This window comes from Eublepharis macularius, chromosome 12, assembly GCF_028583425.1.
Source record: "Eublepharis macularius isolate TG4126 chromosome 12, MPM_Emac_v1.0, whole genome shotgun sequence".
NCBI lineage: Eukaryota > Metazoa > Chordata > Lepidosauria > Squamata > Eublepharidae > Eublepharis > Eublepharis macularius.
The window spans coordinates 40,831,647-40,859,374 of record NC_072801.1 but is presented as its reverse complement, the minus strand read 5'-3'; the positions used below and the strand labels follow the sequence as shown (position 1 = coordinate 40,859,374).

General features: G+C 42.5%; 1 protein-coding gene across 3 annotated transcripts in view; it reads right to left on the bottom strand.

Moving 5' to 3' along the window:
- LOC129338434 (signal transducer and activator of transcription 5B) overlaps positions 1-25,707 on the bottom strand; it is a 62,634-nt gene extending 36,927 nt beyond the window's left edge. For all 3 annotated transcript variants that reach the window (XM_054992672.1, XM_054992671.1, XM_054992673.1), the window contains exon 1: positions 25,591-25,707. The gene's annotated coding sequence lies outside the window, so the exon portion shown is untranslated. The remainder of the gene's footprint in view (positions 1-25,590) is intronic.
- Positions 25,708-27,728: the final 2,021 nt, after the last annotated feature.

Here is a 27,728-nt window from a genome sequence, read left to right as displayed (position 1 = left end):
CCTCTCACTGTATCTGAAAAAGTGAGCTGTAGTTTAGGACAAATTCTGCTGGAATAACATTATCTTAGTCTTTAAGGCACCACAATAGTCCTGTTTATTTTTGCATTTTTAAATACTTTGTGTATGGAGCTGTAGGCATTTTTGAAGATGTGCCGCACCATTTGCCTTTCTGTTTTAGGTCGCAAACTCGAAAGGAGAACTTCTAAAGCCAGATTTAAAACACATCATTTTTTTAAAAAAAACATGTCATCTACGATAATTTTGAATTAAGTGGTGCTAGTACAAAAACTGTTCAAAATACAACCGGATTTACAAGTTGCAGAAGCTAAAATATGGAACAAGTTTTAACATCAGTTAAAATTTGACCATTTCAAAAAGTGACAATTTCAGTGGATAGTAGTCTGAATCTGGAAGGGTTTTTTTTAACTTTATTTCTAGCCCCCTCCTTTCCCCAATGGGGACTCAAAACAGCTTACATCACTCTTCTCTCTTCCATTTTATCCTCACAACAAGGTGAGGTGGGTAAGGCTGAGAACGTGTGACTGGACCAAAGATACATAGCAAGTTTCTGTGGCAGACTAGGAGTACAAAGCTGGATCTTCCAGATCCTAGTCTGACACTCTAACCACTATACAATACTGTCTTACAAGTTGCTCTACAGTGCTTATTTTGAAAGTTTCATGACAGTTATATGATTTTTTTCTGTAACACACTAAGTGTAATCCTAAGCGGTTACTCCAGTCAGGGCTGGATCTAGGGTTGCCAGCGCCCAGGGCAATCCCAGTCTGGCTTTCACCCCGTGTGCACAGCGCGCGCATGCTCCCAGCACTGAGTGATGATGTCACTTCTGGGATGTCATCACGCAGGGCCCGGAGGCATGCCACCTGCATGGCAAGCCGGCCGCCCCAGCACATGGGCGGCTGAGTGGAGGGCGGGGAGGCCGCCCGTGCAGTTTGCCTGCCCCGCTGATGGGGCAGCCGGCTTGCCACGCGATCCCTGTCCTGCACGCATGGCAAGCCAGCCACCCCATCGGCGGAGCAGGCGGGCAGCCTCCTAGCCCTCTGCTCAACCGCTCGCACTGCCGCCACCAGCTCTAGCGCGCTCCCAGCGGCTGGGAGCCGTGCCCGGCGCCCCTTCTTTTGCGGCACCAGGGGCAGACTACCCCCCTCCCCCCCAGTCGATCCAGCCCTGATGCCAGTCTAAGCCCATTGATTTCGATGGGCTTGTAAGTTCTGAAGTCTTTTGTGCAACAGTAAGCTATTACTTTCCTTGACAAAGATTTTGATGGAAAAAGGAAGATACGATTTCTGAAAAAAATCAGATTTTGCAGAAGTCTAGCAATAAAGTTTCATGGAAACTGCAGTTCCCAGAATCCATAACCCTCAAAAATCTGAACAGTAAGGAGGCTAGCTGTGATTAGTTCTTCCTCAATAGTATTATCAACATTTAGAAGATTTTTTTTATTTAAACCATTTTATGTCACCTTTCCACTTAGCTTAGGATACAAGGTGGCAAACAATCAAAAACATTAAGACAAGCTTGTGTAAGTGGAATAAGATTGCCAGGTTCCTAAGGTCTCCCGGCAGGAGGGATGGCCATTATTCACCATGAGCAGCAACTTCGCACACATGTTCCTGACCCCAATGTGATGACGTTACTTCCAGAAGTGACGTCATTGAGCTGGCTGCAAGCATGTTCCCACGCTTCACACAGCCAAAATTGTCCCCAAACATGGCAGCATTCCTGCAGCCAGCATGATGATGTCACTTCAGGAAGTGATATTGTCATACCCCGCCAGGACCACATCCGTTGAGCACTTTCCTGGGTCATCTGCTGGTGATGGCTGATGGCTGGGTAGTTTGCCACCTCCTGCCAATCGCCAGCGATTGACGGGCAACAGGGCAAACTGCCAGGAGTTTGCTCACCACTGCCAGCTAACTGGGAAACCTGAAGTGGAGTATGGTCCCTATGACCCATGCCAGTCAGCATTCTGGCTGTGGCATTCTGCACCAACTGTAGCTTTGGAACACTCTTCCAACAACAGCCCCAAGTTGCAGTATTCTAATCTAGATATTAGCATGATATGTATTACAGCGGCCAGATCTTTTTTGCTCAAAAAAGGCCACAACTAGCTCACCCACCAAAGCTGGTGAAAGGCACCTCTGGCCACCCATCTGTTTATTCAACAGGAGGCCTTAGTAGGGGCGCAGGGGGAAAATTCAGTTGATTGTTGGTTATACTGAATTGGAAAAAAATTTGGAATTTAGGGAATACTGATTTCATTCTTCAGTTTGGTTTGGTACTACAGAACAAATTCAGTAAAATTCGGCTGCTGTTTCCTAGGAGAAACTGAATTCTGAAATTTCTGGTGGCTTGGAGCGGGGTGTGTGTGTCATTTTTGGAAAAAAAACCCACCAAATTTGCAGAGGATCTAGTCCTTATTGTCCTCTAATGACCCTCCAAGTTTCATAAATATTGGCCCAAGGGGGCTATTTTATGGACCCCCAAAGAAGGTGCCCTCAGTCACCTCCAATCTCCATTATTCCCTAAGGAGAAAACCTGCAACTAGCTTGCTTTAAAAACACTTTTTAAAAGTTCACACTTCACAACTCTCTCTTAGGATACCCAAAAAGTACACTCAAACACCACTGGGGTAAGTTAACAAACTGAACCAACAACAGCCCCCTCCCAGAAGAACAACCAACTGAACACCTGATCAAACCAAACTTCTATGCCAACAGAAAACAGAACCCAGCAAAAAAAACACCAACCAAACTTCTGTAAAGAAAGCCCAACACCAAGGGAAAACAGCCCCCCCCCCCGAAGAATAAGCAGCAAAATGAACAGTAAATATAACCAACTTCAAAAGTCAGAAATCAAAGCCCCCTAACACAGCAAAAGGCCATTTTTAAAATGCAAACTAAAAAAAGAAAACCCTTTCCCCATCCCACCTACACCTCTCCATCCCAGACACCAGGCTAACCCCCTCCCCATAAAGGGGGGGAAACCCAGTGAGTCTACGATTCTCAAACTAGGCAGCAGCCAGGAATCCACTCCACTCACTGGGTAGCAGGATCCAGTCGCTGTCCAAAGCAGGCCAGGAGAGAAAGCCAACAGCCAGCAGCAGCTAGCAGGCAGTGTCTCTTATCTCTAGGCCAGAGCAAAATGTAAGCTGACTGAGGCAAGCCTCCTAATTTAACTCCCTGTGGCAGTTTTAAAAAGGTACTCTGCTTCTTAAGAATCCCATTGGCCAGAGAAGAAGAGCTGCTGCAAGGATCGGTCACTCACACTCCCTTCCCCCTCCTCCTTCTGTCTCTGACTCACTCCCCCTCCCATCTGGTAAAAAAGGCCAGAAGCAGTGTTTCTTTGCTGTTCTTTAGCAAAGGAACAGCAAGGAACAGCACTATCCTGCTTCCCAAATTTTACCAAATAAATTCGGTAAACTTAAATTCGGTTTAAGTTCGGTAACACCAAATTATACCGACTCAAAGGGATCTGGCAAAGGAATCTGGTTGGTTTGGGGGCTCAGAATCCCAAGCCCAGATTGGGCGATGCCTCTTTTGTCACATGTGGGAAGAACCCTAAAAAACCCTTATTCCATCTAAGATCACCACCTCTTTTATGACTGCCCTCGGCTATGAGTTCTGCCCACAGCTATGACTTATGTAGGTCTTTTATCAGTATCTAAAGTAGCCTATGTATAATGGTGCCTGGAGTATTTTAATGTAAGTTTTAAGTGTGTTTTTAAAGTTGATTATTAATTTGTGTCTTATTGATGATGTGAGCCGCCCTGAGCCCATTAGTGGGGAAGGCGGGATATAAGTCAAAATAAACAAACAAATAAATAAAAAGTTGTCCCTTTTGTGTGTGTGTGAAGATGTGCATGCATATGTGATCCTGGGTGTGTATAACCATGGGTGGATGGTTTCAGTTGAGCAGCCGTGTTGGTCTGTAGTAGAAGAGAAAGATTCAGGTCCAGAAGCACTTTAAATACCAACTAGATTTCTAGAGTATGAGCTATCCTAGTTCTGCGCTGTATTTACTCAAGTGTTCTGTCTTTCTACTAATAAAGCTGGGTCAGTTAAGACACACTGAAAAAGTATTTGTCCTACAGGAAAGCAAAAAGCAAACACAAACTTTATAAATAGTACAGAATACCAACATGATGCTACAAAGTAGAAATCACCTTCATTTGGAAAATAGGAATGATGCTATGCAAAGAACAAATCTAAATAAACCCTTAACCACCCAAAGTGGAGAACAATTAATATAATAACACAGAATAAAATATAAAAATACTGAACATTAATATTTTATAAGTACTATGGCAATGAATAAACATCTTTATATAACTCTACCTTTGGCATGGTATATTTATTTTTATCACCATAAGCAATAAAGGGCATCCATCCTTTTAAAGAGGTAGTTCCCTTTGCCAGGCCCTGGCCTCCATTACTTGGTTTTTGAGTTTGTCCATAACAGCCATGTCCCAGCAGCCAACGACTGAGGGAAGAAGTGCTGGATTTTCACTGCTGGGTTACACAAAGGTTGGCAGCTGCTAGTAGAAATCTAATAAGCTTTTTAGAGAATAAGAAAAAGACACTATTTTGGCTACAGCATGCTTTGTCATTTTTATTACTTCAACATGGAGTGGGGGGAGTAAATCCTCAACTCTCAGCCCCTCTACCTAAAATTGGCCCTAACCAATATTAATTTACCAGAAGCCAGAGGCAACCAGTTATTTGGAATTTTTTTTTCAGATAGCAAACAAATACTCAAGATTATGTAATTCAGTGCAATTCAGCAATTCCGTGCAAGGTCAGTTAATGGACACAAAGTCCTGTATCTTAAGAATCTCAGCTATCATGGAACAATGTTTCTAGCCATTTTGACTGCGGTGTGGGAGCTTCAAATGTCTTTATATGAACAACAGCTGATAAAATCCGGGAAGTCATGAAGGCTGCTGAACAGGATTTTTCATAGTTGATTTGAAGAGCTTGAGCATGATGTAGTCCCTTACCCCTACCTATGATAGCAGAAGCAGAATAAATCAATGCAATTGTGCATATAGATGATTAAGGTATAATCCAATATAATATTGGCCAGTCAGATATTTCTCAGGAAATGAAGGTAACAGCTCTCCCCCATAAATTTTCCCCAGCACTGGTATACTGTGCCCGTACATGAAGCTTTCATTTGCCTGTCATTACTAATAGTCACTGAGAACCAATTCTCCATGCATTTGTCTAATCCTTTTTTATTGCTATTTAAGCTAGGGGCCAGCACCAGATGTTAAGGGACTGAAATCTGTAAATTAATTATGCATTGTATGAAAAAGCACGTTCTTTAATATCAAAGTCAGGACTAACAAATCAGCTTCATTGTATTATGAGGGATGGAGGAAAAAATATCCTTTTCACCATTCAAGGTTTCATAAACTTTTTATGCCCCTTTCTTATCTTTCCCCCTAAATTAAAACCCCACAGACATCTTAGCCTTTCCTCAAAGGACCATGCAATGTTACGGTCCCTTTATGTTTGTATTTACTACCAGACACTCGGATGTATTTTTCAGCAAAGATTTATTTTATCCTACAATACAAGCCGGGGCTATGAAAACCTCTCTCCAGCTGTCATGACCCAGTTGTTGGCTGCACCCTGCACCATCTCTCAAAAATTAAGAGGACTTAGAAAGTCATAACCTGAAGGATTAGTAGCCAATATGTATGCCCGTAATAGCTCTTGCTAAATAAAGAGGGCACGGAACTCCACCAGAGAGACTGAGCCACAAGTCTGGCTTAGAAAGAAAAGAAACTGAAGAAAATGAGGTATTTAAGAGAAAAGGTTTCTATGACCAACTGGTAGGAACAATACATTCTTCCTTATAATGCTGAGGACCAAAGAGGGACCATTAAACTAAGTTCAACAACAGACTACCAACAGTCAGTAACAGAAAACCAAAATACAGCATGTGCAAATTCTTATTAGTTACGGAGAGCTAAATTAATTGAGATATGGAGCTTGACCAAATCAGAGAGCCAGAAGGAATCAAAAGGTCATCTAGCCAACTCCAGCTATAGGTAGGGTTGTCAACATGTCCTGTCCCTTTTATATAGGTTTAATGGGATGTTATTTACCTCTATGCCATTAAAAGCTTCAGCTGCCTCCTCAGTCAGAGGCAGCAAGCCTCTGAATCCCAGCGCTAGGGGACGACATCAGGGGAAAGCCTTGTCCCGTGTGTACTGTCTGTTGGCCTGGATTCAAGTGACAACTGTTCCCTCATCCGCCCCTGAAAATCAGTTTATGCAATCCAAATTTTGGCGTGTCTCAAGCAAGGAGGAGGCGCAAGAATTGCTTATTCAGCAATACCTCCAGATGATGTACACAAACAAGCCGAATCACATGCAGCAAAGGCCAGTTTGGTTAAAACACACACACACACTCTTTCTCTCAAGATGGAAAACACACAGCCTTCAGAAATGTGCAAAAACAGAAGATAACTGAGAATGTACGCTGAATGGTTGTCATGAAGTGGGAAGAAGGTTACAGCCTTGCAGATATTTGCCACTTTTAAATGACTACTTGAATGCTACCATGCTTGAAAAGAAGAACTGCATCTCCAAATAAGTAGAGTAACTCAAAAACCATGAGGTTTTCAATCTAAATTGTTAGCCTTGACTAAATATCTAAGCACGTTTACATCAGTCAAATCAGAGTTACACCTCAATGTTGATGGTTGTAAATTCTCTTGGACTGAATAGCATTTAAAAAAAAAAAAGATTTACAGTTTGAAATGCTGCAGGCCAGAGCAACTGGTTCACTAAACACCAGAGCTAAAACAATAACGGGAACATGATATTTTTCTTTCTCTGTGATGAGAGATGCCTTAATCCGACTGGGAAATTCCAGGTTAAACCTGTCCTTAATCTCTAACATAATAACTCTGGATAAAGCAGCATCTGTCTGCACATATACACTTTAAAATGTTTCATGTTGCAAATTACAGACAGAAGGCACAAATCCCAGAGTTCCCAAATCAATACTACACACGAGGCAGAAAGAGCAACTTGAAACTTTTACCTCAGTTCTCACCACTAACTGTGTATCACACAACTCATATGTGAGGTTAATACACATTTTAAAAAAAATCTGATGGCAGTTTAAACCCAGATAGATCAAAATGGGTAGCCATGTTAGTCTGTCTGTGACAGGAGAAAAGAGCAAGAGTCCGGTAGCACCTATAAGACTAACAAAATTTGTGGTAGGGTATGAGCTTCAGAAGTGAATTGTGACTCACAAAAACTTATACCCTACCACAAATTTTGTCAGTCTCATAGGTGCTACCGGACTCTTGCAGTTTAAACTCAGAATGCTGAAACTTAATGAACAATTACAAATTCAAAGCCAGCTTGGGAAGAAAGTGTGAGTGGACATGGGAAATCCCAAGTCTTTGGTTGCTCTGAGACTCAATATGAAGTGCCCAAGAATTTCAAAGATCAGCTTGTACTGATCTAGAACCAAAAACTTCATGCTAATGCCTAAAAACTGGCTCCCAGGAAATGGAAATTTCCCCCATCCCAGAATCAGCAGAAGCTTCCCAGTATTTCCTATTTATTCAGAGATTTCTCACATCGCCCTTAGCTCTCAGTCCAGGCTTCCAGTTGCAAATGAGAATACAACTTCAAAGCCAAGTTACAAGTGATGCCTGACACAGGTTGGACACTTGTCAGCTTCCCTCAAGTTTTGATGGGAAATGTAGGCGTCCTGGTCTTGCAGCCTGGCTCCCCGACTGCTGTCCAATGGACTTTTCAACTGTCACTTGTCCAACATTCTGCCAAGCTGCCTACATTTCCCATCAAAACTTGAGGGAAGCTGACAAGTGTCCAACTAGTGTCAGGCGTCACTTTTATTTTGGCCCTCAGTCTAGAACAATGGTCAAATGGCAAAGTTGCTTGGGACTTCTCTGCAGGGTGGATAAAAATCCATGTTTTTTCTTTTTAAAATATGTTTTATTCTAAAGATTCTTTGGTTAAAACAAATATTACTTTGAAAATGAAATCCAGGTTAAAATGAAATTAGAATGTATCAGAAGGATGTTAAATTCTACAGTTATATCTTAAAACTCAACTCCTGGTTATCTCTTGAAAAGGGTGGGGGGATGGAAGAGCACAAACTATTTTATTTCAAGTCATGCACTGCAATTATGACACAATGGAGCATGGCACTGTGTTTATTATTGCAAGAAATTGTTGATACTTAGTGAAGATCACTAACCAAATAGAATGAACTATTCCTTTCCATCACATGGAGAAAGTCTGCTTTTGTCCATTAATTTCCAGCCTTGCTTCCAGAAAGTTCCTGCCCTGCTCAAGGCTGGAGCCGTGGCCCGTGCATACATGCTGTTCCAGCAAAGTCCGTAGATGAATGGAGGCCTTAAATATCACTGCAAGGAGATGGAGGTGCAGGCCCCTCCCCTCCAAGAGCAGACTATTGGTACTTAAAGGTGCTCTGTCTGATTACGGTAGAGTGTGTGGTGACTTGGCTGAGGTGGTTTGGAGTCAGTCAAGTCTTAGTCCGAGAGCAAGGCTGTTTCCCAGTGTGAGCAGGCCAGCTCAGACTCATGGGGCTCCTCCTGCCCGTCAAAGGGGGCTCCTGGAAGTGTCTCAACTGCCTCATTCTGTGGTGCTGTTAGATGCCCAGCTTCCACCTCCAAGTCTCCAGCATCCTCATCTGAATCCATGGCAGTTCCCAGCATTTAGCACAGTCTCCATTGCACCTAATTATGGGTTGGATCCCACAGAAAGTTTCCACATGCGCAACAATCCCTGCACAAACAGAAGCCCTAGAATTACTCCTTGCCTTCTGCTTGCACTAAATAAAAATGACTATCCCCACTACCTTTTTGGTGTAGTTCGGCAAGACATATCTATTACCTCTGATATAATTTCAAAAGAAAAATTAAATAAAATCATGCAAACTCTCTATTGTACGTTCCATGGCTCCGCATGGACACAGTTATTCTGTTAAAATTATACTTAAGTTCTAAGCATTCCAGATGCCTGCATGCTATTGCTTGCCCAAGAGGAACTGCACCAACTACACTTTCCTTTCCATTCATGTATCGCTGGATCCAACCCTGTTTTCGGACAAATTCTGGAGAACAGCCCTTTTAATCTGACGTGGTCTGAACAAACAGCCTTGTGGCATCTTAAGCACATTTGTTGTGGCCTAAACTTTCATGATGTAGTGCCCACTTCATGAAGGAGCACTTGTCTTCAAGTAAGACAGTTTGCTTAGTGCACAGTGCGCGCTAGACATTCATGATTTCATATATTAACCCATTTCTAAGCAGATTCAATTCTGTAGTTCAAAAGGCATATAGACTACACTGATTTGAGATTTTAAGTTATGCTCCAAGGAAGCAGAGAGGCTTTTTTCAGACACAAGCCAATGTATTTTAATTGTTATGGCAAGAATTTAGTGTATGTTCTTTATAGGGAATGCATTTTTAGAATATGGGAAGCCTGATTTAAATCAATGGTTTTAACTGAACATTTCTCCTTGGTGATTCAAATTAAAATCTACATCCCACCTTGATTTAAATCAATCCAATCTGCTTCCTTGCTCAGATCAACTCATATGAGTTTGAGGTTTTCCCCCTCATCTTCAGCTCTCCCTCTTATGACAGCCAGTGTGGTATAGTGTTTAGAGTATTGGACTAGGATCTGGGAGACCCAGTTTCAAACTTTCACTCTGCCATGGAACCTTTCTGGGTGACCTTGAGCTAGTCACATACACTCAGCCTAACCTACCTCACAGGACTGTTGTGAGTATAAAATGGAAGAGAGAAGAATGATGTAAGCTGCTTTGGGTTCCCACTGGGGAGAAAAGCAGGGTACAAATTAAATAAATAAAGGTGTAAGATGCCTTCCTTGAATGCAACTCAAATTTATTTGATCAATGCAACTTAAATAATGATGTGCGAAATTTCATTATCCCACTCACTTCCCACGGCAAACAAGTCTGCCATGGTCAGACTCAGGTAGCCATCACAGATCCGACAGCAGGCTCACACCACAAAGGGTCTAGAGGAGAACGCAGGATTTAGCTTCTCTAATCCACATGCTCCTTTTCATGTTTTTCCTGTTTGAAAAACAGACATCCCTCCTCCAAACACCTTTTCACATATGCAAACAAGACATGTGGCACATAGAAACTAGGAATGCCACAAACTTTGCTTTGGACAGGTTCTCTAGGCAAATAAATTGGATTTGACAGCCTCAATCACCCACGAGCCAAACTTTGGACCTGACTGCCTGTCTGCCTCAAACAGCTGTTGAACAGCTTTACAAGCTGTGCAGTAGCTGTGGCGGTGGTGGTTTCATTGCCTTGACATGATGGAGTTTAATTCCTTGCCTTGTGTGGGATTTTGCATCGATGCAGTAAGAGAGATGATTCTAGCAGGTAATTAAGCAACACAAAGGGGGGGAATTATGGCTCCCATAAGGCTGGGAGAAAATGTGCACGCACAAAACAGCATTAGTAACGTAGACTTAAACAGACATCAAATGGCAAGGCTTTTAAAGAAAATGTAGTGTTGATTTATAATCACCAGCTGACTGATTTGGTTACTGTTTATTTATATTACTGGCTGCTGAACAGTGTGCAGCAACAACAGGGTGGGGTGGGGGAGTTAGACTTTTATCAGGGTGACAAGCGCATTGTACTATGCTGCTGGATTACATGAAAAGTAATGCAAAGAAGCTTGAACTGTTAGTGAACAGCAGAACTGTTCCTTAAAATAAAACAGCCTCCCTGTTTGCAACTACTAAACAGACTGTCAGCCAAATCAGCATGTGTTTGAGAATCCCTTGTGGAAACAACACTCCCTCCCTTGTCACATCTAGGTTGACTTTGAGAAATTGGACTGCAGAGGGAAATCTCTTATGGTGCAAGGAGAAAAGAGAAAGAACACTATGGTGCAAAAAATGGGGGAGGGTATGCTGAAGGGAGTGGAGAGAGATCAGTGGGTAGAGGAACAGAAAAGGGGGGGGTACAGATGCTGGCCTGTGCTCTTGTAGGGAGAGAAAAGAATATGTGCAGTGTGCAAGCAGGGAGAAAGCATGCAATTGAGTGGAAAGAGAAAACAGAACAGGGAGAGGGGTTCAGGGAGAATGGAGGTGCTGCACAGAGAGACAGAGAATTTGTATAACATGACACACAGAAGTAGTGGTTAAGGGTTAAAAATGCTGAGTTAAAATTCTAAGAAAAGATGCTTTTCTGCTTTTATGTTTATAAGAGTACATACAGCCCTCTTGACTTGCTAATAATGTACAAGTGGCCCTCAGAGCCATTTGCTCTGCATACCCTGTCCAACTATGTTCACAACAAAACCAGAGAGAGGCAGCAGAAAGTACCACATCAAGAATTCAGGACAAAGAAGGACATGTTAACACAGGCAAACCCTCCAGAGAAGAGAAAACAGAAATCCAATGAACGGGAGTAAAAAGCAAAGCTGAAAAACAGTACCAAGAAAGGAATCATAATCTACATAGCTCCTATTTGGAAATATTTCTACAAGGTATTTATTTAAATGCCATCATTACTCCAATTTTGCAACTGAGAAACAAAGACAAAGAAAATGTAGCCAACTTTATACACACACAAATTGGCTACATATTTATTTATTTAAAACCCTCATGTTGTTTCCTTTCAAGTCCCCTAAACTTGTGCAAAAGAGGATACAAGACTGCCACAAAATACAGCCCCTGAAACAAAACTACTTTTGCTGCCTCCTAAAAGCACTCAGGGCTTAAAAAAAAAAACTAGTGAGATGACGAAAGAATGCAAAACGGGACCATACAGCAGCCAGAGCCTCAAGCTGGAGACGTCACAAAGCACACAAGTTCAGCCATGAGGGAAGGTCACGGCTTTATATAATTTTCAGAAACAGCAGAGTGATTCTGAATTGCTTTAGAGCACTCTGCCTGTTTGTGCAAGATACAAAAATAGGCAAACATTTCATTGGCTTTCCCTGTGCCATCCAGCCGATATCACTGGGCAAGCATACAAAACAGCCAGTGCTCCTAATCAACAATAGGACACTAAACATGAAAGCAATGTACCCAATGTACAATTTTTAAAAATAAAGCAAACACTCTCTACATCTAAGATGCTACAAGATTTTACAGAGGCATCTTTCCTATAAACAAGAACTGAAGTATTGCACGCACGCACACATTTATTTAAGAGGATGCTTTGTTTTTGTTTTTCAAAAGGAGAACTTGCCACACTCGCCAGCCATTGTATAAACCAAAACCAATCTGGGACCATTACAGCAAGATTACAACATTGCAGAGTGGGAAACTGTTAGCATGGAGTTGAGAAACCGACCTACTTTACCAGAGGCCTTAAATATAAAGAGCAGACAGCAACATGCGGGGGATGGGGGGGGCACACACAGCAAAGGTAGCAATTAAGCAGTGGCTTCTGTAAGCAAACAGCGCACTTGCCGTTCCACTGTCTGGAGCAGTCAGATGAGGGAATCCTGCTTTATCAGCTGCCCAAGCCCAGCCATATCATCCAAGAAGTGGTGCTCATACAGAGCCACCCTCAACACTTCCCAGCACTGCAGGGAGAAACAGTTAAAGGCGATGCGCCTTCTATCATCTAACAGATGTTCACATTGGGTCCTGGCACAAGCAAGCCAGCATTTCTTCAAAGCATGATACAAAGCCTCCTCTCTTGCCTAGCAGCATTCCCTCTCACACACATGCACACACACAGGTATCCCTCCTACGGGAATGTTTTATGTTCATTTAAAAAAAAAGAGGCAAACAGAAATTAATGTGCTTTAAAACAGCACTTATTAAAATTATAAATGCTGCAAAGCATAGAACAAGTCAACCAATGAGGCATCTTGCCCTATTGACGTAAAAAGACTATTGGGGATCGGATGTTTTTTCCTCTGTGCGTTTGGGCTCAGAACCATGCATAGCTCAGGATATCTCTGGAGGTTCTGAAAACCACAGATTAGAATTCAAGGAACAATTTGCCCAGTTTGCAAGTCACTGACAGTGCAATCCTAAACAGAGTTACTCCAGTCTAATGCCATGTATTTCAATGGGCTTAGAATGGAGTAACTCTGCTTATGTATTGTGAGTGAGTGAACTTCTGCACAGCACTCATCTCCTTGAAATTTCCTCCTTCCCACACCATGACACTGACAGCCAAGCCCGGGACATGGAAGTAATTTTTTTCATATGAAAAAAAATCAGGTTTTATTATTGCATACATAAACAGGAAGGAAGTCCCAGATTCTGAGAAAAAATCAATTACTGGCAAATGTAGAATTTTTGCCATGGAATGATGTAATAACCAATGCTAGACTGCCATGAAGATGTACCATTCCACTCATGAAAAAGTATACAGGTTAGGTCCAGGATCCTCATCCTGTGTTAAGAGTCAGACATGAGTTACTGCCCAATTCAGATTTTGACTGTGAAACATAAAAAAGGGGCACCTACCCACCTGCAGACCATTTCAGGTCTGGAAAATGGTGCAGGGGACAGGCAGAGTGAAGTCCCTTCTCCATGGGCACTGGATTCATTACATCTATCTGATATCATGTATGCGGGAACTGAAGAGAACCCACAACTTCCATTTGACTGTTACACAGCAAAGAAACCAGGGACCCAACCTGTGTATTCTGTAATATGTAAAGAGGCTGTTCATTTAATCTCTGACTGGAACCTCCCCATTAGGCTAAATGAACAGGACCTACCTCTCTGGAGCAAAGAACAACTTGCTGCAAGTGAGCGAGAGCGCCATAGGCTCTCTGTGAAGTGATTTGGAACAGATCTGCTCATACCATTCCAAACAGAAATTCATCTGGGTAGATGCAACTTAGAACAGGGTTAAGACAAATTATCACCCACATACTCTGCCCTCTTTCTATGCTCTCTAGTCATCATGCCTACCATTCATGCTGGTAGTTGAGCAAGAATTGGAGACATGTTTTTGAATATGCAAGTATCAGTCAGACCAGATTCTGCTAACACAACAGCTTCAGGCAGGAAGGGAGCACCCTGCCATGCTGCTTCTTTCCCCATGACCTGTCTTCACTGCAACCTTAAATTGCACATTGAGGAAATCTGATCTTCTGGCTCACGCATAGAACTCATACTGAAATGGCCACTATTCCCACATTTCTTCCTCATAATTTCCCCCCCACCCCACATCTTTCATATCAAGCCACTTACATTTATTAAGTTGGATAGAATACAAGTAAGGGAAAATGGTAAACTGAAATAATAAACAAGGAACACACAACCACATCAAACAATGTGGAGACACAAATGTCTTGATAAAATGGGAAATAAAATGGATCGAAGAGCATGTACCATTTCTCATTGCCTACATCCACACTCTCCAGTAATGTGAAAGGATTGGGGAGATACACAAAGACTGCCAAATATTTTCTGTGTTCTCTTCCAAAAAGGGATTTTAAGTCTCATAAGTCAGAGACTAATTAGAGGCAACTGGTGGAATCTGTTAATGCCTTTGATTTATTACCACTTGCCTAAAAGTGCTGGGAATAACTCAAAGCCAGCACCATTTGAAGCCGCATGACCAGGACTTACCATTGTGTCCTGAGGAATTTTCTTTTCACTTTTTAATTTATTTTTCAGTGACATCCAGCCTGATGAAGAGTTCCAGTTAACTCAAATGGTCACATACTATGATGTGACATTTGGATGCTACTAACAAAAGGTATTATTCAGAATGTGTTGTGTTTGGGGGGGTTATACGCTGCCAAAGTGCACATCAAAGTGCTTCAAGGTGCTGAGAAGCAAGCGGCAAGAAACCTGTTCAAATATTGATATATTACTCCCGATTCAGAGGTAAGTCCAGTAGCAGGTCAGTGGAAATGTCCTTACTTCCCTTGTATTTATGCTTGTCTTTACAGATTCCTCACTGGGATATTCGTCACTGGCTGGACTGACGCACTGATCTTCAAGGGAAGTATCTCTACAATCAGTGTTCCCAACCATTGCACACAATATCAGTGGGTCAGTCCAGCCAGTGCCGAATATCCCAGTGAGGAATCTGTAAAGACAAGCATAAATACAAGGGAAGTAAGGACATTTCCACTGACCTGCTACTGGACTTACCTCTGAATCGGGAGCAATATTATATACAGGTTTCCTGCTGCTTGCTTCTCAGCACCCTTGAAGCACTTTGATGTTGAGAGATCCAGAGCTTGAATGGTCCTTAAAAATAGTGAAATGACTTGAATAATCATATGATGTGAACATTTTAATCAATATTTATTACAAATATTTATTGGATGTATGGTGATATTGTTGTATATGTATATTTATTCACTTATGAGCACTGTGCACTTTCATTATTAAATTAAGGAATAGTACATAATTGTTTTCTGCAGAAGATCTTGTGCCATCTGCAGCCTTGCAACCCTAGGTCTACCCAGATGTAAGTATCCTTTCATTCAGTGGAGCTTACTTCCAGGAAAGTGTCCTTAGGGACTGCAGCCTAAATTTGGCACAAGAGAGAGAATTATGGGGAACAGCATTCCCAATAAGTCAACAGTTTTCGAATATTAGAATATACCTGGTGAGACCCAGGTTTAAATTCCTGCTCACTATGGAAAACTCACTGGATACCCTTGGGCCAGTCATTCTCTCTCAGCCTAAGCTCCCTCAGAGCATAGTTGTGAGGATAAGGTGGCGGAAAGGAGAACTAGGCATGCCAACCCTAGCACTCTAGAAGGAAAGACAGGCGTAAAACTTTAGAAATACCACAACTGAAAAGGTCCTGTCCTTAAGGGGTCACCCATCTTATTGGGGGGGGGGGTTGAGCAGGGCCTCTGACGCAAGTCTCAATTCTTAAGCAGCCTCAGATGAGAGGAAATAGGCCCTTTGTGTGTCTTGGCCCACACTGTTCAGGGCTTTCAACATAAGAACAAGCATTCCAAACTGAGCCCAGAAATTAAGAGCTAAACTACACCAGGACGCTCACGTGAAGGGAGTCACAATGTTAGCCGGAAAGCAGAGTTTTAAAAGACAGATCGGAAGGCTTTGTCAATTTTCCCTTTCTACAGAGCCAGCAAAGATCTCCTCAGAGGGTTTGTTTATTTCCTCTTCACCTCCTAGAAGGCAAGTTGAAACTGACAGAGCCTTCTGGAGGAGAAGAGGAAATTAACAAACCCTCTGAGGAACAATCTTTGCTGGCTCTGTAGAAAGGGGAAATTGACAGCCTTCCGATCTGACTTTTAAAACTCAGCTTCCAGGCTAACATTGTGACTCCCTTCACGTGAGCGTCCTGGTGTAGCTTAGCTCTTAATTTCTGGGCTCAGTTTGTAATGCTTGTTCTTATGTTGAAAGCCCTGAACAGTGTGGGCCAAGACACACAAAGGCCTGTTTCCTCTCATATGAGGCACCACAACTGAAAAGGTCCTGCCCTTAAGGGGTCACCCATCTTATGGGGGGTGGGGTTGAGCAGGGCCTCTTCCCTTCATGTGTGCGTCCTTGTGTAATTTGTCTCTTGTAGTTTAGCTCTAACTGCTAGCCAGTGGAGTTCTTTCAGCACTAACAAGGTATGTTCCTTGTAATCAGTACAGCAAGCAGTTGCTTGTTGGACCAAACAAAGTCTCCAAATGTCTTTAAAGCTTCCTTCAAAGTAACCTACCCATAGCCAAGCCAAGAGAGTGCACCTTATCTCTGCTGTGCTCAGGATCCAGCAGACTAGAGTTAAATTTTTTTCTAGCTATTCATGAGTGTACAATATTGCTTAGCTTGGAGTGTATATCTAGTTAATGTTCAGGTAATATATACACTGCTCTGAATTTGCAGAATGCTTGCAGATAAAAAATGTGTGGAATGGACTTGGTACAGATGGACACCCAACCCACTCCTGGGCAGCAGGATACTAAAGATCCTATCCATATACACATCCCTGAAATTCAATCATATCCATCATCATAGATGGGGCTGTGCATACTCTGCACTTAAACCTTCCCCAAATTCTGCAGAGAAGCCAGCCAAAATCTGCAACCTGAATAATTAATGCGAATTTTCACAACACAGTTGTTTGCATATCTATTCTACTACCCACAGAGAGTGGTAGATCACTTGACCACAGGAAATCCTTCTCAGACTTCTGAGATTTCACCTATTTACTGCCCACAACTTTCCAAGTTGATCTTAGATTTGCAGGATGTTTAATTTTATGCCCGAAGCTGATATCATTAGAGGCACATGGTATGCACTGCCCCCATAATAGTTAATGACAAGCAGTTCGGTGTAGTGCTTAAGAGTGCAGGACTCTAATCTGGAGAACCGGGTTTGATTCCCCACTCCTCCACTTGAATCCAGCTGGGTGACCTTGGGTCAGTCACAGCTTCTTGGAGCTCTCTCAGCCCCACCCACCTCACAGGGTGTTTCGTTGTGGGGATAATAATAGCATACTTTTTAAACCGCTCTGAGTGGGCATAAGTTGTCCTGAAGAGCAGTATATAAATCAATTATTATTATTATTATTATTATTATTATTATTATTATTATTATTATTATTATTATTATTATTATTATAATAAGCAGAGAGGCCATAAAATTGACATTCAGCTGCGGGGCAAAGCTCTACTTCTCCCTTACATTCATTACTCAATCAACACGTGTATGGTCCTTAAGTATAATGAAGTATCGCTGGAGACCAAGACCAAGGTAGTGCTTATTATGGTATTTCCCGTTACTATGTATGCATGTGAAGAAAGCTGACAGGAAGAAAATTGATCCATTTGAAATGTGGTGCTGGAGGAGAGTTTTATGGATACCATAGATGGTCAAAAAGGCAAATAAGTGAGTTCTAGATCAAATCAAGCCTGAATTCTCCCTAGAAGCTAAAATGACAAAACTGAGGCTGTTGTTCTTTGGTCACATCATGAGAAGACAAGGATCTCTGGAAAAGTCAATTAATGCTAGGAAAAGTGGAAAGCAGTAGGAAAAGAGGAAGACCCAAATGGGGTGGCTTGACTCAATAAGGGGAGCCTCATCCTCCAGGTCGCAAGATCTGAGCACGGCTGATAATGACAGGACATTATGCAAGCCATTCATAGGGTCACAGTAAGTTGGAAAAGACTTGACAGCACATAACACATACACACCTCTTTCCAAAGAGGAATTAGTTCCTATGAATGACAATTCTCTCCCTGTCTGTGCACACTTTCTCTACAGCAGGGGCTTATTATGCATTGAGCGAAAGTAATGAACTCTTAGCTTTCTCTACTCTTTTACTTTTAAATATATACTTGGCTTTGCATGCAACATTCTGCTTTTTAAAAAATATTTGCATTACAAACATTAAAACAATTTAATTTCGTCCTCCATCCTTAGTAAAATCCATGAAGAACAGACACAGAAGACACAATAGCAACACACTTTTCCATGCCAAGGACAGAGCAACACAATGTTTTTGCAGAGAATTTGCATATATGCATGAAGCCTTCCAGTGAGGGCTTCAGTTCCTCATAGAGCAGGTTTTGGTAGAGCCCGTCCTTTTATTATTCATCATTCTTAAAATACTCTGTTTGTTTGCATGTTCCGACACTCCTCCCTTATTTGTGTTTCTACATGCCATGCTACCAGGTTTTATTTCTCATACTTGGGGAAATATAACAACCTGGCTAAACTGTCAGAAAGCATTAAGAACAGAAATAATGAACACAGGAGTCCCCAAAATGATACCCTAGTGCCATGGAGCCCACTGTAACCCTTCCTGGCGCCCACCATGTGTTTTTAGAAAGTCGTCGGGCCCAAGTGGGGCTTTTGTCCAGCAGGGCTTCTGACTGGTCTTTGGAAATCTTATTGCCTGGCCGATTTTTAAAAAGTTGTTTCTGCAACAGCTACTACTACAGCACAAGGATCTTCCCTGTACTATTGTATGTGTCAATTTTAAAAGGCATTCTGTTAAACAGAGTTTCTGCCTGAATGCTGAACAGTTACTATTAGAGTTATACACAACTTCTCTCCCTGACATTTTGTTGTTGGCGCCACCACATGTGGTAGCCATTTTGTAGTTGGCTCCACCTCTCACAGCAATCATTTTGTGGCTGTGCCCACGACACTGTGTGAATTCCAAAGGGGCCCGCAGGGGACCCCTGCTATACCATGTGAGGATAAATATTTTATACTGAAACAGTGTGCTTTCTGAGAGAGGAAATCATTAATTGTATGGATATAACACACCACAAACAGCTGGCACCTACTGCCTCCCCAAATAGCCATTTATTGATCTGCTACACCACATCACAGAATGTTAAGGCAAATACACCAGCAAGAAACTGTTTACTAATTCTGCAACAGAAGAGCCTATGTGGATGGGGGGGAAGCCTCTCATGGACTCAGGAGAAGAAGCCATGGAGATAAAGGAGGATAGGAAAAAAATGTGATGCTTGGAAGCTCAGTGGAAACTGGACCCAGGAAAAACATGGTCTAAACATCATTGTTGCATGCAAGTAAAGTAAGGAAAACATGGCAGGCTATGAGCAAGAACCCTGAATCTTAGGAAATGGTGATAGAAAGGGAGAACCGCAGGGGAAAGGGAGGCAAGAAAGAAAAGGGCTACTGGTAGGAAAGGCTCAATGATATTGGCAGAATAGTCAGGAAAAGCAACTTTGGGGATCTTAGAGAACATGCAGAGAGAAACCAAAGGCCAATAAAGGGAAAATGTAACACAGTAATTGAGCTAACGAACCACCTCTTTGGCAGCTCATTTCTAGCATATCAGAAGGTTTTGAAAGCATCAGCTGGCATAAAGATTGGATAGATTCTGTGGATGTGGTATATTTTGGCTCTTTGGCAATATGACTGAGCACTACATTATCCCCCCAAATGTGTTTACACCTGCCCCACACCAGGCTTTCTGCACCCCTCTAAGAGCTTGAACTGCCTATTTTGCAAAATCCTGCCTTCACCAAGTACACAGGTCTTGGGCAAAACACAAAACAGACTCAGGGATGGGGGATGACAAAAACAAACTAACAGGCAACAGAGACCGAAGCAGCACAGCAATACTGATGCAATGAGCAAGGTTTGGGTTTCCATAGCACCTACCTCCACTGTTCCTTGCTCTGACTGGAGCTTTTGCACACCACACCACTGGGTGGGGGGAGAAGGGGGACAAACTTGTTTTTATTCTGATATGATTGGGACTCAAGTGTCCTCCAAAAGAAATACACTCAGGCAGTATTAACAGTCATTGTAATTCACACCGTTCCCTTTCTCCCACCGCACGAACGTGATTTTTTTTCAGCCACCCTGCAAGAGAGAACCAAGCGAATCAAGGCCTTGTGGAAATACCCTGCCTTGAGTTCAACTCCTTAACTACTAAGCAAAATGATACCAAGCCTTGATGAAGCTTCCTATAAGGCTAAGTCACACTGGGATCATGCCTCACAGAGGCTACAAAAGGATTCAGTTAACGGAATAAGCCAAAGTATCTTCTATTTAACTTCATCATCTTGTTCAACAACAAACAACAGCCTATCTAATCAGAAGTAATAAACAATATAGAATTCAAGCTCCGCATGTCATCATTCAAGTGGAAGGGACTGAAGGCAATCCAAGGCCCAGCAGTATGACCATCACTTACCAGCTATCTAGATCACCTCACACAATTTATTTATTTATGTCATTTATAGTCTGCCTTTCTCACTGAGACTCAAGGCGGATTACTTGGTGTGAGACAGTACAATCAATATCACAACATTTCAATATAAGTGAAATGGATATATACATGCAATTTGCAAGATTTAAAGAGAAAGAATGAATGAAAAGAAAGATTTAAAGGTTTAACAGTGTTGAAACAGAGCACAGAAAAATTCTATGACTGATATATTAAACAATATAGGACTGACCCAGTAAGATCATACTTATAACAATAGTAGTGAACTCTATGGTTCCTTACAGTCTACATAAATAGTAGTAAAGTCTTTAGTCCCTCTTTATCCCTTTACAGATGAGTTCTCTATCCTTTTACTGATGGATCTCTTGAGGCCACTTCCTTACAGTACAGCCCTCCCATCTGAGCAAAAAGCCCTCTTGATGCAATGGTTTTGCATCGTTTATGGAAGGCCAGGAGAATGGGAGTTTTCCTAACAGGTGGGCCATTCTATAAAGTAGGGGCCAACACAGAGAATGCCTGTGTATAGGCAGCTATTGATTTTGCCTATGTGAAAGGTGGTACCTGAAGAAGGCCCTGTTCAGATGAGTGAAGTTGCCACGGTGGAATATCCAGAAAACAATGTGCTACAAGAAGCAAGCATATCACTGCAACAAGGAACACCACTAAAAAGAGAACCTGCAGAACTAATATTTCCAAGTGTCTCATACAAGCAACACAGGTCAAGTAAATGCAGTGCAGGAGCAATGCCGGTAGTACTTCATTTAACGCCAGGTGGAATCAACCTGCACTGCCGGCTGGTAAAGAGGGTTGTCTCACTCAGGAGCAATTGCTTGGCTTTTGCCTTCAAGGGGAATATGCCTTCAAAACTGCCCCTACAAGGGCAGTGGATAGCATAGATGGCCACTCAGGACCCACGTTAAAGTCTCTGCTCAGCCATAACAATTTAATATTATCTTTTTATTACTAGGAAAAAAAGTTACCAGACATTATGAGGGGTGGAGACGGCTCATGTAAGGCTGTGACCAGGAGCTACCAGAGGAGGGACAAAAGACTCGCACGCATTCTATCCACAAATGCATCTCTTTGCTAGCCCCCTGTAACAGTGATGGTTATTTACTTATCTCTGTTGGCACTGGAGCTAAATTTGGACTCTGCACCTGGCAACTCCATTGTCACAAGCAGGTTTTGGCTTCTCAAGAATATGATTTGAGTTCATTTACTCTCCTAAGGGAAGAAGCAAGTGGATTGTAATGAAGTACATTACAACAGGTAGGTACCCAATGCCTGGGATAGGAATCAGCTATCGCTTGCTCAGACACAGACCACAAAGTCAATTTATTTACATATGAGGAAATCAATAGGAACCACTGAGAATGCTACATATCTCCATTTGCACAATCCCACCTTGAGTTCTGTTTTTTGCCTACACTAGAGATAACAGAGACTGGTTATTTATCCATAATGTGCAAACATGCATTTTTATGTCTCTGTGTATGTGCATATATGTGTATACACGTCTTAGGTTTCAGTGAGAATGGTGAACTATAAATAAGGTACATATACACATGTTACATTTGAATCTTATGCTTTCTCTCAAGAATTCAAAGAAGTATACATGGATAGGTGCCCAATGATTTCATTTTATCATCACAACGACCTTTCAAAGGTAAGATAGCCTGATCCAATTTGGTAGTTGTGGTAGAAAAAAAATAATAAACAGGAGTCTTGTGGCACTTCCCATACATCTAAAGAAGTATTTGTAAGTTCACAAAAGCTTATCCTGGAATAAAAATGTGTTGATCTATATGATGTCACAGGACTCCAAGCTGGCCTGAGAAGCCATTGCTCCAATTCAGTTATATTTCTGTGCACTGTTATATCAATAATGACCAGTAGAGAAGGGGACAAAATGAACTATATCTAGCCCTTTGCTCTTCCTCCCAGACAATGGAGGGATGCTGTCACACATGTACTGGTGGCTCAGGTTACACCTACAAAACCTTAGCTACTGAATCAGGGTACAACTACATTTCTGTTTATAATTTTTCATCCAGGTAGGCTGAGTCCACATACATAAATCCCCTGGCTAGTTCAGGGTAAGTGACTCAGTGAAAACTCTATTACAGTACTGAATGGCATCTGAGCTTCTATGTCCAAACCTGCCACTGTGTGGGCAAACACTGCTGAAGTAGCTTATAGCTTAGAGAACCAGCGTGGTGTAATGGCTACAGTGTTAGACTAGGATCTGGGTGACTCAGGTTCAATTCCCTACTCTGCCATGGAAGCTCGCTGGGTGCACATGGGCCAGTCAAACTCTCTCAGCCTAACCTACCTCACAGGGTTGTTATGACGGTAAAATGGAGAATTATGTAAGTTGCTTTAGATCCCCACTGGGGAGAAGGGCAGGATATAAAAATAAAGAAAGAAAATAGCAAACAGGACTTTGTTTCTGATGATATGCATCAGTATACAGTATTGGCACTTCTTTCTGGAGTACCAGCACCTCTTTTGAACAATGGGCTTGGGCACCCAAGGAAGTGAACCTCATGAGTACAGGCACCTTTTTTTTTTTAAGAAAAAAAGCAATCATCAAGTTGATACACATGAAAAGAAGCAAGCCACATATTATAAGGGAACCTCCCAGAGTCATTATTCATTCCTAACTGAAAATCTGATCGTGAGCAATCCACAGTGTGTTAGAGCAATACTCTTGACTTTCAGCCCAACTGACCTCAAGGGGCCATTGACAAGCTAAATATGTCTTGCTCACTGGGGAGCAGTATAGAAATAAGTAATAATTGCTCTGAAAGCAATTTTCAAAGCAATTATGCATGTACACACTGAAAGATTATTCCAGATCAGAATATAGGCAAGAAAAAAATCACATTTATGTAAGAAAAGTTGGGTAAGAATTATCCAGGTAACAGTCTGCGATGCATGAAAGCAGTGTGAAAGCAGCATCAGGGTCTCAATAGTTGTATCAAGAAAAAGTTAAGTACAAAAGAACTCTTGTAAGAACGCTGAGAAAAGTTATTCTTTTCACAGAAAATGTCAGCTTACTCCCCCAAAGCAGTCATTCTTAAAACATGTTTTACTATCAAGAAAGACCAGAGCAATTCAATATAACACATAGGATCTGATTAAGTATTGATCTACCAGTGATGTCGGCAGAGAATTTTTTTAAAAATTATAAAAACATGAGAACTTTGCTAGATCAGACCCATGGCCCATCTACTCCAGTACCATTACAGGCCATGGCCAAACAGCTGTTCTGGAGGACCAACAAACAGGGCACAGAGGTCAAGGCCTTCCCCTGATGTTACCTCCCAGTACTGGTACTGACAACTTCACTGGTGCTGAATGTGGAGGTCCCTTGATGATTATAAATTTGTGCAAAAACTCCCTGACAACCATGCTACACGAAAATGAAGAGAGTTTCATGCAGAATACAAGTTTTCTCACAATGTGTACCTGAACTGCCAGAACCTCATTCTTTTTTCTGAGGAAGGCAATGGTACCATGACACACAGGAAGAGGCAAATATGGAGCAATACATCAGGCACACATGAACCCTCGCACCAATGACATGGCTTTGAAACTGCAGCAAACATTTGGGAAACGGCAGGGAGGGGAAGCTGCATGGCAGATTTATTGCTGCTTCTGCTGGAGGTAAACACTTCCACTGCTCAGCACGCGTTGTTTACAGCTCATCAGGAAAAGCAGAAAGCAAAACAGATCACCCCAACCAACAAAACTCTGGGCCTCCATACAGAATTTAAAAAGAAAACAACGAAGTATTTGGCACTGTAAATTGCAAACGCCAATGGAGTTTGTGACTTAACAGAGAGATTTTATGCATGTGTCGAGTGATTTTCTTTTGCTCCGTTTCAAGAATATGGGCTACTAGGGCCTACAGTAGAACTGCAAATGTGTTCGTCTGTCATAGCAAAATAAAATGAAGGTCCAGTGACATCTGTTATCTGACAAAGGGCGCCTTAACTCTAAGGTGTTACTGGACTTGAATCTTGCTCCTCAGTGGCATCTTGGAGCCACAACCCACTTCTTCTGATAGTCAATAGGACTTCCATGAAAGGCTCAAATCCCAGCACCTTTTGGTTTACAAATCAAGCACAAAGTATACCTTGCTCAGAAAGACCTGTTCACATTATTCACAGTAATGGTGTTGGCTTGGATATTCATATACGCAGCCTGATACAGGCTGATTTTTTTTGTTAAAAAAAAAGGCATGCGTTTTTCACTTGCGTGGTTATAGCTTGAAAACCTGTAAACTCCTCAAAGAAAAGCCACATGTGACATTGTTTATGAAGGCCAATCCCAAACAATACAACGTATGTGGATGCTTTGTTGGGTTATTTTGACCCATCTTAATGAAAAGGTAGGAGATGGTTTGTAGGTAGGTTTTTTTTAAATTTTATTTTATTTTTAGGATCTTGCTAAGGACCCACAGGGGCTCCCTACTTTTCCTATGTCAGCAGGCATATTCCTTATCTCGTCCCTCCCACACTCTTCTCGGGGGTGCCTGATACACGGTGGGGGCCAACCAGTACTTATTTACCGCCATGCATTCAGCAAATACGCGGAGCAGGAAGGCCACCCCACTTCCCTTTTAGGCACCCAGGCTCCAGAGACACACGGGTATGCCGTTGCGCGCGTTCCAACGAGCTTGAAACTGCCCCCTCTGGCGTGCGCTGCGTACAGACCCGTCTTTATTTTTTAACGAACCAACTAACACGCGCGTGGCGTCACGCACTCTGAAGGCGAAAAAGCATTACGCATGAAGGCGGCGCTGCGTTCTTGCGAACGGGCGGACGCGTGTGTCCTTCCTTCCCCCGTCCCCCTCCAGTCAGGAAAGCCGCCCGGCTCTTACCTGGGCCGGCCGGGGCCGGCGGCTCCCAGGGCTCGGCACGCAGGTTCGCCTCCCTTCTCTGCGTCGACTCCGGGCCTCGCTCGGTCCCGCAGCCCTGCCCCCAGTCACGGTCCCCGACTCCAGCCACAGCCCTTCCTGCCTCGGCGGCCCGCCTCTCGCTTTCCCCCGAGCAGGCCCGCCTCCCTTCCCGCCCAAGAGCGGCTGGACGATGGAAGTCCCTTCAGTCGCAGCAGCCTTCGGAGGGCGGCGGCAGCAACGCGCAGCTCCTCGCACGCGCGCGCCTCCGAACACAACCTGAGCGGCTTCCAGAGGCCCCGCGCGCCTGGCGACGCGACGTCCCGCCGTAATGCCTCCTCCGGCAAAAGGCGCCTCAGGGGCACGTCGCCCAGTCCTGCCCGAGGAAGAGAAGAGCTTCCCTTCCAAATACACAACACGCGCCTCTCTAGCTAGTTCGTTTTTAAAATTATTAGTATTAAATTTTGCCTTTCTTCCGAGGAGTCCAAGGTAGCCTAACAGAGTACCCGCTCATGTTTATCTTCGCAACGATCCCCTGAGGTAGCGTAGGCTGAGAGAGAATCCCTGTTCACACAGGTAATGGCTGTGTGAATCCACATTCTGTCCATGTGTAAGTGTACACATTATTATTATTATTATTATTTAGCTTTTCTCTCTGAGATACAAGGTGGATTACACAGTGCAAATCAATAAAATATAATCAACAAGCCGTTCACTGAGCAAAATGCAACATGATCAACAGTTTGAACGTTCAATGAACAGTTACAATAGGGTAAGGTTGCAGACAATTTGAAAACCAGCATAAATCTGAACACAGAAGGAAACTTTCTGAAATAAAATGTAACTAATTAACACGACATCTTTAACATGGAAATTACCTTTTAAATATATGTGTTGAATAATTCTCATGTTACATGAGCCCATGTACAGATGAATGTGAGATTTAGACCACACATTTATCTACGTATTGGTCCTTTCATTTGTACATTGCATGTGTGTTGGCTCTTACAAACAGGTTGTGTATGTACATATACATTATACATGCATTTACTGTAACGTTTGAACAGGGCTACAGAAGCCACTGCATTAAATCTTCACAGAGTGAAGTTCTCCCTTTTTCATCCTCACAACACCCCTGTGAGGTAAGTTACACTAAGAGGGACTGGTCACTCAGTGCACTTTGAAGGATGGGGATTTGAGCCTGAATTTCCCAGATCCTAGTTAAATAATCCATGCTGCACCATACTAGGTGTCATAATTTTGCATGACAGGTTTGGAACAAAATGATTCAGTGTGAAGCATTGGGGAAACATGCACCTTTGATCCTTTTAGCGCATTTTTTTTCTCTCCCTTCTTCCAAGGAGTTTGGGGAGGCATATATTTTTCAACAACAACCAACAACAATATTAGAATATTTATTTACTTACCAGCAACAATTGCTGAGAGATTGTCAATCCCCATGTGTTGACAGTGTTCTTTCAAGCCTGGGAACAAATAGGTAGCCACTGAGGCTGTTTCAATGGATATTGCATGTGAGCAGCATCACACAGCAATCAATAGGTAAACTGAAGTTTTCAAGGTATCTTCAAGGAATCCCCAAGTGTTATGGTAGTCCATTCCTGGAGTTACAGAAAGTGTGGATCACGGTCAGCCTGATTTACAAAGGAAGGTAACTTAGGAACCAAGTGCAGAACACTCTTGGCAACTATGCCAACCTGGTCTTTCAGATTCCACAAAAACATACTGGCTCATCTATTTTTTTTTAAATAGCTCATCTATTAATACATGCATGTAACATTTGTGTTATACCGATAGCTGGAAAGGAGGAAAAGGGTGTAGTGGGTAATTTCTTGGAGAACCAGGTTTGAACCCACACTCTGTCCTTTATCTGCCCTTGGGCCTGTTACTGTACCCTACCTCATAGGGTGGTGGTTGTGAGAAGGAGGGGGGATTAATGTTGTAAGCTGCTTTGAATCCCTTTTGGAGAATAGTGGAGTATAAATATCTAAATACATCAACTAATGGAAAAATACTTGAGAAAGATAAGTCAGGAAATTTGGGATGGCCCCAAACAATTACAGTCTTCTCTTTGCAATTTTTTTGTTCACTCTCCTCTCTGGGTC